Genomic DNA, 15,559 nt, shown 5'->3' on the forward strand with positions numbered 1-15,559 from the left:
ATACAAATGTTCAGGAGTGATGGAAACTGAAAAATAAAAATGTCCAATTTTTCGAAAAATCCAAATTTCCTAAGCGCTATACCCAATAAAAATGTTCAGGAGTGATAAAAACTGAAAAATAAAAATTATTCTCTATAGTACACAACTCCTCATCAATTAGACCGTCACAGTCAGTAATACATACCTCTACCCTGATTCTCTACAGTACACAACTCCTCATCAATTAGACCGTCAGTCAGTAAGAAATACCTCTACCCTTATTCTCTTTAGTACACAACTCCTCATCAATTAGACCGTCACAGTCAGTAATACATACCTCTACCCTGATTCTCTGTAGTACGCAACTCCTCATCAATCAGACCGTCACAGTCAGTAATACATACCTCTACCCTGATTCTCTGTAGTACGCAACTCCTCATCAATCAAACCGTCACAGTCATTATCGATACCGTTTAACACTACAGTATTTGACGGAACACATACCTATTAAATAAAAAAGTCTGTAATATATCAGCTTTATATAGATAGAACCATAGACATCCATTGCTTTTTATTTGGCCTCAAGACATGTTATGAAAGGATATACATGTTTAATCTGAATATAAAATAAAGGCATGCCATGCGGGGTCGGTTGTTGCGTGAATTGCTTGTCTATGTCGAAGTGCTTATTACATAATTATTTGTATTTTTTGCTTTCTATCAACACTCCCTGGTTATGAAATAATATCATAAAGCATATATAGAAAATCAACAAGATTGACAGCAAGAGGTTTTTTCAGTAATTATTCAATCTTGTATGAAAACATCAAGAAAATACCAATGCATAACATAATAATAATACTAAGTGAAAGGTTATACAATGAAATATGAACGTAAGAAATATTTACACGGAGACTCATGAAAAAGTACAAGGAGAATAAGAACAGGTGTTCCGGAAGAGTAAGCATCTTCTTTCTCATCGATGACACTTACCATGTAATCTTTGTTCAATTCCACTAAGTAACGTATCGTTCTTTAATGAGAACTAGATATCAATCAACGGATTATCACAAAAAGAAATGAAATATTTCTCAATGTGATCACTATGACGGCCGTAAAGCTTCCTCATAATTTTCAACAACCTGCAACCTTTGCAACTCCGTGTTTCAAAGGTTTAAGATATATGAAACTTTAACCTGAAATGGTACATGAGCTCATTTTACCGATACTGATTCTGTTCACAATTAATCATAATCTTACCGTGTTGATGCCCGCCATTCTCATGCCTGTAGTAAACTCGCACGTCTCATAGTTTGCTTGACCGTACAGATATCCTCCAAAGATGGAGATAGGAGAAATGTGACGTACAGTGTGGGACCCCCTCGGACACGCTGATGTAGCCCCCTACGTAATCCGTACCGCTGATTTTGTTATGCTTCGTGTTTGATGGGAAGGCATTGCCATCAACTCTCAGTTCTGATTTCTCAGATTCCTTGATGATAAACATGAAATAGTTGTTGTAAAAGCCAGGAGAGTACTTTGGTGTTGTAAATGTGTAGTCGGCTCCATATTGTTCCACCGGTGGAATGACCATCATCATAGGATCTGATCTTTCTCTTGATGACTGTTGACTGAGGCAAAACTAATATTGGCTTGTCCGATTCAACAAGACAATATGCCTTCGAAGATATTGTTTTCTGAACCATTTTTCCAGGGTTATTTAAGGCAAATGAGCTCGAGTAACCGCCACTGATTTTTACTTTGGTGTTACTTTCTCTGGCTATAAACTTGAATTAATCACCAACCGTCCTCAGTGGGACTGGAACAGTAGAAACTGGTGTTAAATGTTAAACCAAATGATCAGAACTGCCTCCTCTGCCAATATCAGTTTTCCTGTTTCCACTGAACACTGAGACAACTTTGCTAGATTCGATGTATGTCCCTGTAAGATCTCCGTAAGTGACAAGTTGGAATGTATCGAACCAGTTCATCGTAACAGTGAGAGTATTCCCCTTTTTGTAGTTCCTTCCTCCCCAAGATATATACCGACTTCCAATGGCTTCTCCTACCGTAACACAGACTGAAGTGCTGTCGTTTACTGCGACAATCGTAAGTTCACACTGTCTGGATGGAGGGTAGTATGTGACAGCGTAGTATTCTGTTCCGAGGACGTCATCAAACGAGTATCTCTCCTGGTTTACATCATAGATAACTACCTCGTCATCAGTGGTAATCCATACAGGCTTGGAACTCATCTCATTACCACTCAGACGAATACGTGGGTTGAAGAACAGTTGTTTCACAGTTCCGGCAGCAACAGAGAAGGCTGTTGATCCCCGCGGCGCTGTATCTCGGGGCGGTCACCCGTAAATTGACTGTGGTGGTCCTCATGGTTGTGATAAAGAGTTCGACGTTTATAGACTTTGCAAATTTCTCCATATAGCCAATGATAAACTCTGTACCTCGATTGTCAGGTGCCCCTTACGGGGTATGTATTAAAATATTACAAGATAATGCATTGCATTAGATATTTCGAGACATATGATATATACGATAAGCATAAATTTTGTTGGTTTCCTGTACATAATTTTGTGCATTTTGTATAGAAATAACTACAATAAAATTGAATAACATTAACAATAATAATATATGTATATATAAATTACTTTGTAACCAATCAAACCTTAATGAACATTCATAATGCTTTAGTTGTACCTACCGATGGTGCCACCTAACTGGTATGCAAGGCACACATAAGTCCAAACCCCTGTAAAATGTTTATCGAACATCATACATTCAATACCAATGGCATTCAGAGAGGATTTGGTTCCAAGGATAAACAATTACACACTGTAAGTTCCAGTTCAAATGATTATAGACATCCAAACTTAATGAAGAATTCATTTATTAATCTAATATGCTGATAGTTATCTGATGAGTGATTTTATGAATTTGGTTGTACGTAATTTTAGAACTTTTGTAAATCGAACATTCTGACATGTAACATAACAACGTCCAAATCAACTTTTCTTTCCTAAGTACAGTAATGATATCGTAAATTTTTATATTAAAATTATACATAAACTCACCGACTTTCGTCAACGCCATTTTAAAACTAAATTCCTACCTTGTTTTTCTATGTTATATACAAATATAAGTCATTTGGCTTTAAACTGATTAATTTCATAAGTCAAACTTAATCCATATCAAGCGTTGTTTTTATCTATACGAATAAAGTATTTCTTGTTGTATTAAGGTAAACGATAAATAGTTATTTTGTTTTATCAACTTATTTAAAGTGATGTAAGCGCCGTGTTGGGCGAGTTTTCCCCATTTCCCGATATAATTCGCTACTTTTGAGAAAAAAATGTGTTCTATTACAATAATATTTCGAGACAATGGTTAAGACCGCGAAATACAGGGAAACTCTATCATCGAGTTTTAAAAGTAAAGTTTTATGATAATGTGTGTTATTTTAGGTCATTCAACACTATGCGTTTGGTTGGCTTTCTTTAACAACCTGTGTATAATTTAAGTCACTTTCTCTGTCATATGATCGATTCCACCCACGAAAAGGTTAACTGAAATTGCGTTTTTGACATGTTAATATTTTCTTATTTTTGTTCATATATTGATTTAAGAATGAAAATTCTGTTTGCAGACAGGTTTTGTTGATGTTGGTTTTGCATGATGTCAAATCAAGTAAAAACATACTATATCCAAGAGAAAAATGTCTGTGGGTCGATCTTGATGAAACGAGATATCCGTTGAAATATGATAACAAGACCCAAAATATACCATACCTATTATTATATGTCAGCATTGTTACCAGGCATCTGAACTGCACAATTTAGGCTTATTACGGAATAGCACCTCCTTTATCTCAAATTTTCCTCATTGGTTCGTCAGATCATTGGAAACTTTTTTTTTTTTTTAATTTTTCGTTGTTTCAGAAGTTTCAATCTGAACTAATATTTCAGACATATGGTATGGTCAACACTGTTGGAAAAACTGAAAATTCTAAGTCTGAAAAATGAAATATGTGATTTTTCGTTTTTCATACACACTGGAAACAAAAGAAACACGTAAATCATGTACTGTATTTAGTTTTATTCAATAACTGTTGCATGCATCTGTACAATATTTAGCTCGGATATTGGATAAGCTTCTATACTCTCTATAATCACAGTTTTTTCAATCTGTAATATCTTGTTAATAAAAGTTTTATTCGAGAAGTGATTAAGTGTTTCAGGTTTAGAAAGGTTAGTTCAGGGTTTTTAGCCCTATGATTAGAATGTTTCCGTGAGAGGATAGGGAAAAACTCTATCTTCAGAAAAAACATTTCAATCATCGCTGTATACACCAGATTGTAGACAGGACCAGACCGAACATCCACCTAGGACATTGAAATACACCTATAGAAAAGAAAAGGAACAATATTTCTAATGTTGAATTCAATCGATGTTGTCTTAGCTAAGGTACTAAAATCTGTTATGAATGTAATATAAACTAAATTTGACTGGTTAGCATTAATTGAAAAATCAATAGTCTTTTCGTGGTCTAATTGCCTAAATAGACGAAGCAGGAAGAATCAGACAAGTGCATTAAATCATACAGACAATTGATTTGTTGTATTTAGTTGGTATTTTATAAACGGCATGTGACCAGTGTTTAATACTGTAAAGTATATTTTCTTTTTTCTTTTTTCTTTTCTTTTTTGTTGGGGGGTTTTGCTTACATTGAATTCGTGAATACATATGTTCACAAACTGGTAAGATAAGTAAACAAAGATTCCTTCCCTCCAAAAAAGTAGTACGTCGCTATTCGTTTCAGAATTTATATCAGGATAGAAATGTAAGTATCTATATTTGTAAATTGTACAATAAGTTCCCAGCGCGGTTTTTATAAAAAAAACTCGAAACTATCTTGTAGCTATTATTATTATTTCTTTTTTTCCATTGGAATAATCAATCGTAGTTGCTTTCTGACAATCAACGCGCTTTTATACGTTGGTTAGAGATAATCTTACCATCAGCGCCATTCCCGCAGGACTTCAGGAGATCAGGGTTGCATCCGGCATAGCCTTCTGTTTCGTCACTTCCGTCGTCACAATCATTTCCACAATCACACACTAATGGCAATTCTATACATGTAATCTGACCACTTTCACAGGTGAACCAATTTGCCGGGCATAGCTACAGAAAAAATGTATGAAAATGTGTTTCATAACATACTTATCAATATTGACAACTATTGAATATATAACAAAGCTAAAAAGAAAGATGACTTAAGGATTGATGCTGATGCAGCAAAGAAATGATAGATCACTTATGTAGTAGTTTTCACCTTTATTCATTGCTAAGAGCATGCACTTGATATGTTGTAGTTTGCATTTACGATCTTCAGTGATGAGGAATATCTATAAATTCATATGAATACACATGAATAAGGTTATAGTTCATGTAGTACACAAAGCAGAGGAGTTTTTGTAGGTGCGCTTTGGAAGTCAATAGATATAAAGATACGGTTTAAAATCATGAATCTTCTGGTGAGGAAAATGGAGCGTGTGGCGATTAATTCAAGTCCTCAGACTTATGTAAATTATGCTGGCAGTGAATATTACTCTGTCAAAACTACCTGTTGGTAAACGCCAGGTTGACGAACTGGACAGTCCTGTGTATTACACTGCTTGAAATCACTAGATGAATCAGGGCACTGAAGGCCACCATTAAGTGGCAGTGGGTCAGAACAACTCCTAGTTCGGGATTGTGTTCCATTTCCGCATGTTAAGGTACACGATCCCCAATGATTCCAGTCTGCCCACTCGCCATCGACTGAAAATTTAATGACTTATTTATGCAATGTTTCCAAAATGTTGACTTTTTCCTGATTGAAGAATATATAATTAGATATTACGTCACTATTCAGTGTGACTTTTGTGAAATTTATCTAAATAACTCGATAAAACATAGTGAAGGCATATTCAAATAAGATATCAGCTGACGTATGAACAAATAAATATAGAGATTCATGAACAAATGGCTTTGTCATCCTGACATAAAAATTCTCGTGAAAGCAAATGTGTCGACAGTTTGTGTTCATCTTTATATTAGGTAATATGGTCAAAACGTATGCTGTGAAGTATTTGTTAGCTATCCAGTACCATAGAGTGGTGGTGCTCAATATCCTATACAGTGATCAGGGTAAAGTACACTTGTCCTGTAGGAGTTACCTGAGGTCCCTTGATAGAAATTGCTGACTCAGAAAGCAAGAGTCACCTAGGCGTAACCAAATCATGCAACACAGTTAAGTGCTACCTGTGTGTGCGGTCATTTCAACCCCGGACTTCGACCAGGAAGGTGCTCCAACCTTATAGGCTGGGTGCAACGGGTTGGATGCATAAGCTGTGTGCTTTTTATATGGTAATGCAATGTTACCAGGGCTGTGTGCCAAACGTCCAAGTGTAGAGATAGTTGGAGTCACCATATGAAAGCTGTGTGCTGGTTTGGGTTCATGAAAACGATATCACTTGGAGAAGCTGTGTGCTGTGCCCACCTATATGGGAGTCCTGGAAGAAACAGGAGAGAGTGAGCTGTGTGTTCGTTCGGAAGTAGAATGCAGAGACGCCAACAGTAACCTTGGGGCAGGGATGCATATACCTCAGAACTGTGCAGGGAGGCCTATAAATGAACGCTATTTGCATAGTGGGAGGGATGGTCCCAGGACACCAAGCCAACTAGAGTGTTGTGGAGGCCAGTGATATTCGGTCGGTGATGTAAAGAGAACTCGTCACACTGGTGAAGCAGAGTGTAGGATTGTGTGTTAACACCTGGAGAGACGGAAGCTATGGGAGAAGATGAACTGTATATATATATATATAGAGAGAGAGAGAGACTGGGTTTTAAATGTATTCTGTGCATTTAATGAAATAAAGATGTAATGAATGAATGTATGAGTGGATGTGCGTTAGTGAGTTGTATATATACTAAACAAAAAAAGAAAGGTAACACTACTTTATTCTGTGATTAATTAATTAACCCCTTCATAAATCCTTACCAATCATGTACGAATAAAGTAATTGATCAATTCTGATAAAACTGCAGTCATGGTTCATTATAAAACTTTGCGTTCAGTTGATTTTATTCGACTGTAAAGGACGTTGGGGTCAATTTAAAGGGTAACACCATTAATAACGGGTATGGCCACCGTTTGCGAAGTAAACAGCATTGCAGCGTTGTCGCATGGAACTCGTAAATAGGCGGATAATTCGGGGAGAGATGTTGTTCCATTCAGCGATCAAGGCTTGGGCCAGCCCCTGCAAGTTTGACGGCTGATTTTGACGTTCTCTCACGCGTCGCCCAAGAACGTCCCAGACATTCTCAATCGGTGACAAATCAGGTGATTTAGATGGCCAATCTGACACTTGTACGTTATTCTGCTGCAAGAAAGTTCTGCTGACGCGACTGGTTTTCGCTGGTGCGTTATCCTGTTGAAAAATGGCGCCAACGCCATGGCGTCTTAAGAATGGCAGAACCACTGGTCTTAAAATTTCGTCCCGATATCGAATGCCGGTTAAATTGCCATTTAACACAACAAGCCTGGTACGAGTCCCCCCACAAATACCACTCAAACCATTACACTTCCGCCGCCAAAGCGGTCCCGTTCTACGACGCAGCAGTTCGCAAAATGCTCCCCTCCTCGCCTTCACACTCTGCGCCTTCCGTCACCGTGTTGCAGACAAAACCTGGACTCATCTGAAAACAGAACATTGTTCTATTGTCGTAAGGCCCAACGACGGTGAACACGGGTCCATTTACGCCGATTACTATGGTGACGTCGCAACAAATTGGGTCCAGTGTAGGGACGCCGCGCTTTCAATTGGTAGGCCCTCAACCTGTTGCGGACTATTTGTGGAGACACACGACGCCCAAACAATGTCCTTGTAGTCTCTACTGCGGTTACGAATCGATTGCGCATGTGTATCAATCGTATACGACGGTCATCCCTGGCGGTCGTTTTACGGGGTCGGCCGCTTCGGGGACGATCAGATGTTGACCCAGTTTGGTTTAAACGACTTACCAACTGGCAAATTGTCTTAACACTGCAACCAAAATGCCGTGCAACTCGACGGCGAGAATCCCCAGCCTGGATTTTGAGTATATCTATGTTTTTTATGATTTTGTACATATATATTCTAAGTGAATACATTTGTTGAACTTATTTAAGGCCGTTGTTTTCTCTGTTTGCTACTAATTGGGCTGAGCCTATACCCACAAATCTTGACAAATAGGACATGTTATTACACCTTTTAAATCGATACAATGACCAACATACTTTTGCAGACGTCCACATTACAATCCATGGTGTCTGTATCATTTCCAGGACATTGTGCGCCACCATATTGAGGACTCGGATTGGTGCATGAGCGCGTCCTTGTTGCTGTACCTCCTCCGCAGGTAACCGTGCAAGCGCTCCACGCACTCCAGTTCGTCCAGGCACCATCGACTATGAAACGCAATGTTTCACTAATTTACACATGCATGTTTGGTTCTGAATATTGTAAAAATTACACTACTGAAAAAAAGTCTTCAATAACTAATACAAAAATGTAAGAGAACAATGAATTAACACTAAATTAAGATCGTAATATACCCGTACATAAATTATTGGCATTACATGACATTACATAACATTGATGAATTAATCAGTATCGTAATTGAAAAAAGAATATAAAAATGTAGCAACATATATTTTGATGACTATGTATCTGTGGTAAATATTTCGAAGTCTTTACATATTCTAGATTAACATTATACTAATTAAATGATGTTGCCGGAGAATTAAAGGTACAAACAAACCTCCTCACGTTCTGTGAGTGGAATAGAATTACGGAAACATTTATAAGTTTGAATAGTAAGTTTTTCTATGATATATCAAAGCCTAAAATATTGCGATGACGTATGGATGTTTTCGTCCGTACGGTTATTCAGAACGCTAGAACTTTTCAGCAGTCTTGAATAAGCCGGTGTTATCGCAAATGAGTGTGAATTTCCGAATAAACAAGCAGACGACAGTTTTGTATTGAAAGTAGTAAAGTTTCGACTGAGAGAGGATTTATTTCGTTCGCAATGGCCTATTTAAACATTAAAATGTTTATTTCCTTGTTACCCTGCCATGGAATGATATTAACTGTTCCAATTACATTATCGTAAGAGGTCACTAAATTTGATTTTCGTTTTTCCTTATATCGCCAGTAACACTACTTCACAGTTGGCCTTTAGCGTTCACTCTTGAATTAAGGTTCTGTCCCGTGGACATGTCTTTAAAAAGAAAGTCAGTTGCTACTCTATGTGTACCAATTTCAGATTTGATGATTGGTTTGTCCATTGTCATTATAAAGTAACCGGAGGGAGTCTTCTATTTAGTGTCTTTAGCAGTATATTCCAGTGTGGTGGCACTATTAAGTAGCCATAGGTTCTGCACTATTACAAGAGGGCTTATACGAACATAGCGTAGTCTCCCAGAAACACAAGCACATCAAACATTCACTCATTTTGCATACAAGGGAAGTCCACTTTTTATATGGCCACAGCTGTACAAAGAACGTTATACAATATTAGCTGATCCTAACATTTTGCATACTTCAGATAAATACTACACTAACGCTACATCAGTTACCCTCTCTAGAAAGTTAAAGTAATATCCCAGGATCAATCAAGATAATAATGATGGGAGTGTACTTCGTTAAAATGACATACGTACTTGGACATGGGCTCAATGTACACGTGGCTGTCGAAGTATCACTGCCACTGCAGGCATTACCGCTATGTGCTGGAGCTGGGTTGCTACATGACCTTGTCCTCGTCTTTGTTCCTGAAGCACAGGTCACAGAGCAGGAACCGTACGACCCCCAAGAACCCCAACCGCCATCAACTAATATTATTAAAACAAGATTGAAATGTAAGACCTTTCGATTTCAAGTTTGTAGCCACTTTATGTATTCCAACCATTCGATCCCATTCAATAAGAAACAAATATAGACTGTACTGCTTAACATAGTTGTAAAAACGCTACGTTACCTGTAAAACTAAATACAATTAAGTGTACTATATATATATCACGATTGGTAATTTCTATGTCATTTTGTAAACATTTAATATATCTTTTAGACATGTATTTCATGCATTGATAAATGTTCTGCGTGAAATTGAACAACAAAGCACACATCAATTTATCAACAGAACCTTACTTTTTCTGTTACTTTTTCCCACTTTTACTTACAATTCGATTAAACTAGGACATAATAAGAAAAACTTTGCATCGATACACATGAAACAAAAGACGAGGAGAACGAAAACCTGTTCCTGAAGAGTAAGCTTCCTCTGCTCTCTCATCGACAATTGTCATGTAAATTTTGGTCAATCCAACTAAGAAATAACACGTCATCAAATGAGGGCAATGTAAACAAAAGACAGGAGAATGAAGATCAGGCGTACCTAAAGAGTAAGATTCCACTGCTCCATCGCGACGACTGTCATGTAAATTTTGAACAATTCAACTAAACAATAACACGTTCCCAAATATGAACAAAGTAAACAACAACGAGTTCACCAGGCATACTAACTAGTATCGAAAAGGTCATCACCATAAATTGCACAACAAAATAAAATTTTCTAATGAGACGACCTACCTGGACAGAAGATAGACGGGGTACATGAAGCAGTGTTGGTGTCACTTCCGGAACATTGTTGGCCGTCATACTTTGGTGTAGGGTTGTTACAATATCGAGTTTGTGTCTTTATCCCAGAGGTAGCTCCACCTGTTGTAGATTCACAAGTGATCGAGCATGTGCCGTAAGCTCCATATAAGCTCCATCCTCCATCAACTGTAAAACCACACAATATTAATTGTATTCTACTCATGTAGCTATCGTGCATTCCATTTGCTAACAATTATCTTTGCATTATCAGCCCATAAACTGAAGGAATGGAAAAATAGATACTCACTCGGAGGAGGTGTAGCACAATCTTCCTCTGCGGTTCCATCGCCGTCATCATCTGTATGCAAAATGAAAATTATTGAGTTGTACTAAAAATATTTCTCTTTTAATTTATCATTCATTTTTTTTTCTTTTTTTTTGGATCTTACATGAGTGCCAATGTATTATAGAATTTATTGAACGAGTTTAATAAATTCCATATTACAGTGACACGAGTGTAAGATTCTATTTATCACATAACCAATTAAAATGGAAAAATCGCCAGAAAACTACGATTTCTATATAGGTCAAAACCAACGCACAGCAATCATATTTTTATCCATCCGTGTTGCAAATAGTACCTTTTTTCAATGATTGTATAAGAGATTGTTATGTTCCAAAATAATATCGACAAAGTAAAGCATTTTAATTCTATTTAATGCCAAAATAACTTTTAAAAATCACAAAAAAAAAAAAAAAATATTTTGGAAATTCACTTGAAATTGGTAACGTGACGCCACCTCGCCTCGTCATCACGGGTCATCAGGTTCGGCCTAACTGCTCCAGTTACTGCGAGTCACTGTCACTTTCCATGATAACTTTTCGGATTCGCTTAGGTGGTTTTTGTGAATCACATGTCATACAAAGTTTTGCTCAACGTATCCTTATTTGATTGATCCTGTATAAAATTTCCCACCTCATCTTCTCTGACTGAAACGAAACGACTGTGTTCAGGGGCAACAGGACCGCCATCCGGAGCGGTCGTCTGCTGTTGGGAGGGATCTTCCACCTTTCCAATACGATCGCGCTCAAGCTCAATTTGAAAGTCAATCCCACACAATTCAACATTATAAAATATAGCAAACCCCGGTGGGATTATCTCCCTCACCACACCAGTCCCCTTCTTATAAAAAAAACTGTCGCCAATGTTGATCTGGTCAGCCATATTTTACTACAGTTTGTTGTCGTAGTAAATAAAAGTAGTACGCGCGCGGGCGTATGGATACGTTATCAAGGTTTTGACCAATCAGCAGACCCCAAACCTTTATTACACATGTGTATTACCATTATTGTTACATGGGCGTATGACATGGGAAAACGGGTCGGTTATGTGATAAAACATATTTCGTCACAGTCAGTAATACGTACATCTACCCTGATTCTTTGTAGTACGCAGCTCTTCATCAACCAGACCGTCACAGTCAGTAATACATACCTCTACCATGATTCTCTGTGGTACACGACTCCTCATCAATCAGACCGTCACAGTCAGTTATACATACCTCTACCCTGATTCTCTGTAATACACGAATCTCCGTCAATCAGACCGTCGCAGTCAGTAATACATACCTCTACCCTGATTCTCGGAGGTAAACGACTCCTCATCAATCAGACTGTCACAGTCGGTAATACATACCTGCACCCTGATTCTCTGTAGTACACAACTCCTCATCAATCAGACCGTCACAGTCGTTGTCTATTCCATCACCCACTACTGTAGTTGATGGTACACAGATCTATGTATGAGAGTGAAGAGTTCAGCAGCTTTATTAAGCAGTCCATTCTTTTTAACTTATTCTTGAAACTAGTTGAATAGATTATTTTTGAGAAGTGTTAAGAATTCGTTTAAACCACGTCGTATCTCTACAGAGCATAAAGAATCTCATTATGAATTGCGACGTGATGTAAGAATTGTTTAACAGCAGGACAGCTAAATAGCGCAATACATACAAATTTTGAAATGGGTGCATTAACAATATCATATGATATAATATAATAGCATAGTATATTGTTTTAATACTGCTTGCAATGATTTTCCTGAAAAGTGTTCTTTTTTTTTTAAATCTTTTGAAATATTATATTGTTTCTTAACTTACACTCGAAATGATGTTTTAATGAACATACAATACTGAAAAAAATTAGCAATATTCACCGTGTTGATGCCCGCCATTCTCATGCCTGTAGTAAACCCATAGGTCTCGTAGTTTGCTTGACCGTACAGATATCCTCCAAAGATGGAGATAGGAGACGTGTGACGTACAGTGTGGGACCCCTCGGACACGCTGATATAGCCCCCTACGTAATCCGTGCCGCTTATTGTGTTGTACACAGTATTGGAGGGGAAGGTATTGCCATCGACTCGAAGTCCAGATTTCTCACTATTCTTAACAATAAACATGAAATAATTGTTGTAAGAGCCGAGAGAGTACTTTGGTGTTGTAAATGTGTAGTCGGCTCCGTATTGTTCCACCGGTGGAATGATCATCATCATAGGATCCGATTTTTCGCTTGATGACTGTTGACTGAGGCAAAACTGAACAACTAATATTGGTTTATCAGAGACAACAAGACAGTATGCCCCAGAAGGTATCGTTTTCTGTACGACTGTACCTGCATTACTTAGCGTAAAGGAAGTGGAATATCCTCCACTTATAGTAACTTGGGTGTTACTCTCACTGGCTATAAATTTGAAGTAATCACCAACTGTCCTCAGTGGAACAGGAACAGTAACAAATCGTTTACCCCAAGTATCAACATTTGTAAGATGTTCGACCAGATGGTCAGAACTTCCTCCGCTGCCAATATTTGTTTTCTGGTTTCCGCTGAAAACGGAAACCGCCTTACTGGAACTAACGTATGTGCCGGAAAGATCGCCGTAGGTGACTAACTGGAATGTGTCGAATCTGTTCATGGTGACAGTAAGTGTTTGTCCGCTGTAGTAGTTTGTTCCTCCCCAAGATATGTACCGACTACCAATAGCATCTCCGACTCTGATGTTTACTGTAGTGCTGTCATTCACACCGACAACCAACAGCTCACATTGTCTGGACGGAGGGTAATACGTGATGGCGTAGTATTCAGTTCCAAGGACGTCTGTAGGCAATCCTAAAAAGGCATCACATGAATAGGTCTCCTTATTTACTCCGTAAATCACGACCTCTTCATCTGCAGTGATCCAGACGGCCTTGGAACTCATTTCATTACCACTCAGACGAATATTTGGATGAAAGAACAATTGTTTCACAGTACCGGCAGTGACAGAGAAGGCTTCGTTGATTCCCGCAGAACTGTATCTCGGAGCGGTTACCTGAACGTTAACTGTTGTCGTTCTCATAGTGGTGATGAAGAGTTCAACATTCATGGAGACGGCTATGTTCTGCATGTACCCGATAATGAACTCGGTACCTCGGTTATCAGGCGCACCTTTTATCGAACAATAATCACTTGATACTCAACATGATGGTAGATGATTTATTTCTGTATTATAATATAATGTTAAACCATTATTTTTCGTGGAAAATCGTTTTTTCTTTGTTTCCATGAACACTCCTAAATTCCGGAATTAATAAGTGATAAGCAGATGATAACGTATAAAGCAGTTTCCATGGATTCCTTAACCAATATTTATAGGAATAAAAAATTATAACAATAGATTAATAACCTTCTATCAAATAACTATATATACTTCCTGTTGATATTAATTGCGTAAAAATCAGGAGTAATTGCATATTTCTCATCATTTATTGTCTTTTGTGATATCCATAACAATATTTCCGCAATATTGTATAAACACATCTAGGAGTATTTTTTTTCATTTGCTTGCTTTTGTTAGTTAATACTTACCAAAGGTGCCGCTGAACTGGGACGCAAGACATATCAGAGTCCAAACACCTGTGTAAATAATTAGCCTTCATTTAACTATGTATTCAAACAACGAAATGAAACATTTTTGAAATCGATTGCTTATAACAGTTAAAATAATAATTGATTAGCATTCTTGAACTTTAATCAATGATCGCCGTCATTTGGGTTATAAAAGCAATGGAACAAAGTATTTTCCCTGCAGGTACAGTTTAAGATGTCATCTGTTGAACTTGAAACAGTTTTTTTTAATGTTTTTTATACGACATGCTTATCGAGAGCAGAAGAATCTTAAAATAAAAAGAATACTTGTCACATATTGTAGCCTTTTTCCTAATGGTTGTATAATGCAATACATTTTTAATATTAAAGGAGATACACAGTTGTAAAAATTGATGTTCTTTGGTACCGTCACTTTGAAGATGGAAAATGAAAAATCAATCGAGGCATGTTTACTTTCCTCGGAGTATGGCATGCAATTGTTGTTGTTGCGGCTATGCATACACTCAGTGTCTATTGATATAAAACATTTTTGATATTTAAATCACCGTCTTCCAAGCAACAATTTAGGTTGGTTTTTGTTATAAAGAGCCTCGGTATCAATAGGTGGGAGAGATTATCAATTCGCTTGTCCGTACTGTCGTTATTACTTCATTGATCATATATATATATATATGTAGGTATTTATAAAGTTCAGCCCGGTAGTTTATATACTCTTACTAAAACCGAATTGTAGTTACTGGATTCAAGATTACACTATAATTTGAAACTTTGCGAAGTAGATATCAAGTCAAATTCGAAATGATAACAGTTCGATGTGGTTTCTTTTAAACATTTATATGACAATACGTCATTTATTTAACATATTAAAAACTACACTTTCAGTTAAATTTTCTTAGTTTTATAATAGTATATGAATGTATATTGTGTTTTATATTTGTGTTTATAATTAATAGGATA

The 15,559-nt window shown here is 37.3% G+C and overlaps 1 pseudogene; it reads right to left on the reverse strand.

Annotated features, from left to right (window-relative positions):
• Positions 1 to 369: 369 nt before the first annotated feature.
• Positions 370 to 14,613, reverse strand: LOC132551154 (uncharacterized; annotated as a pseudogene).
• Between the last annotated feature and the right edge of the window lie 946 nt (positions 14,614 to 15,559).

This window comes from Ylistrum balloti, unplaced genomic scaffold, assembly GCF_031769215.1.
Source record: "Ylistrum balloti isolate Yb309-2 unplaced genomic scaffold, AGI_CSIRO_Ybal_v1 Utg370182, whole genome shotgun sequence".
Classification (NCBI taxonomy): domain Eukaryota; kingdom Metazoa; phylum Mollusca; class Bivalvia; order Pectinida; family Pectinidae; genus Ylistrum; species Ylistrum balloti.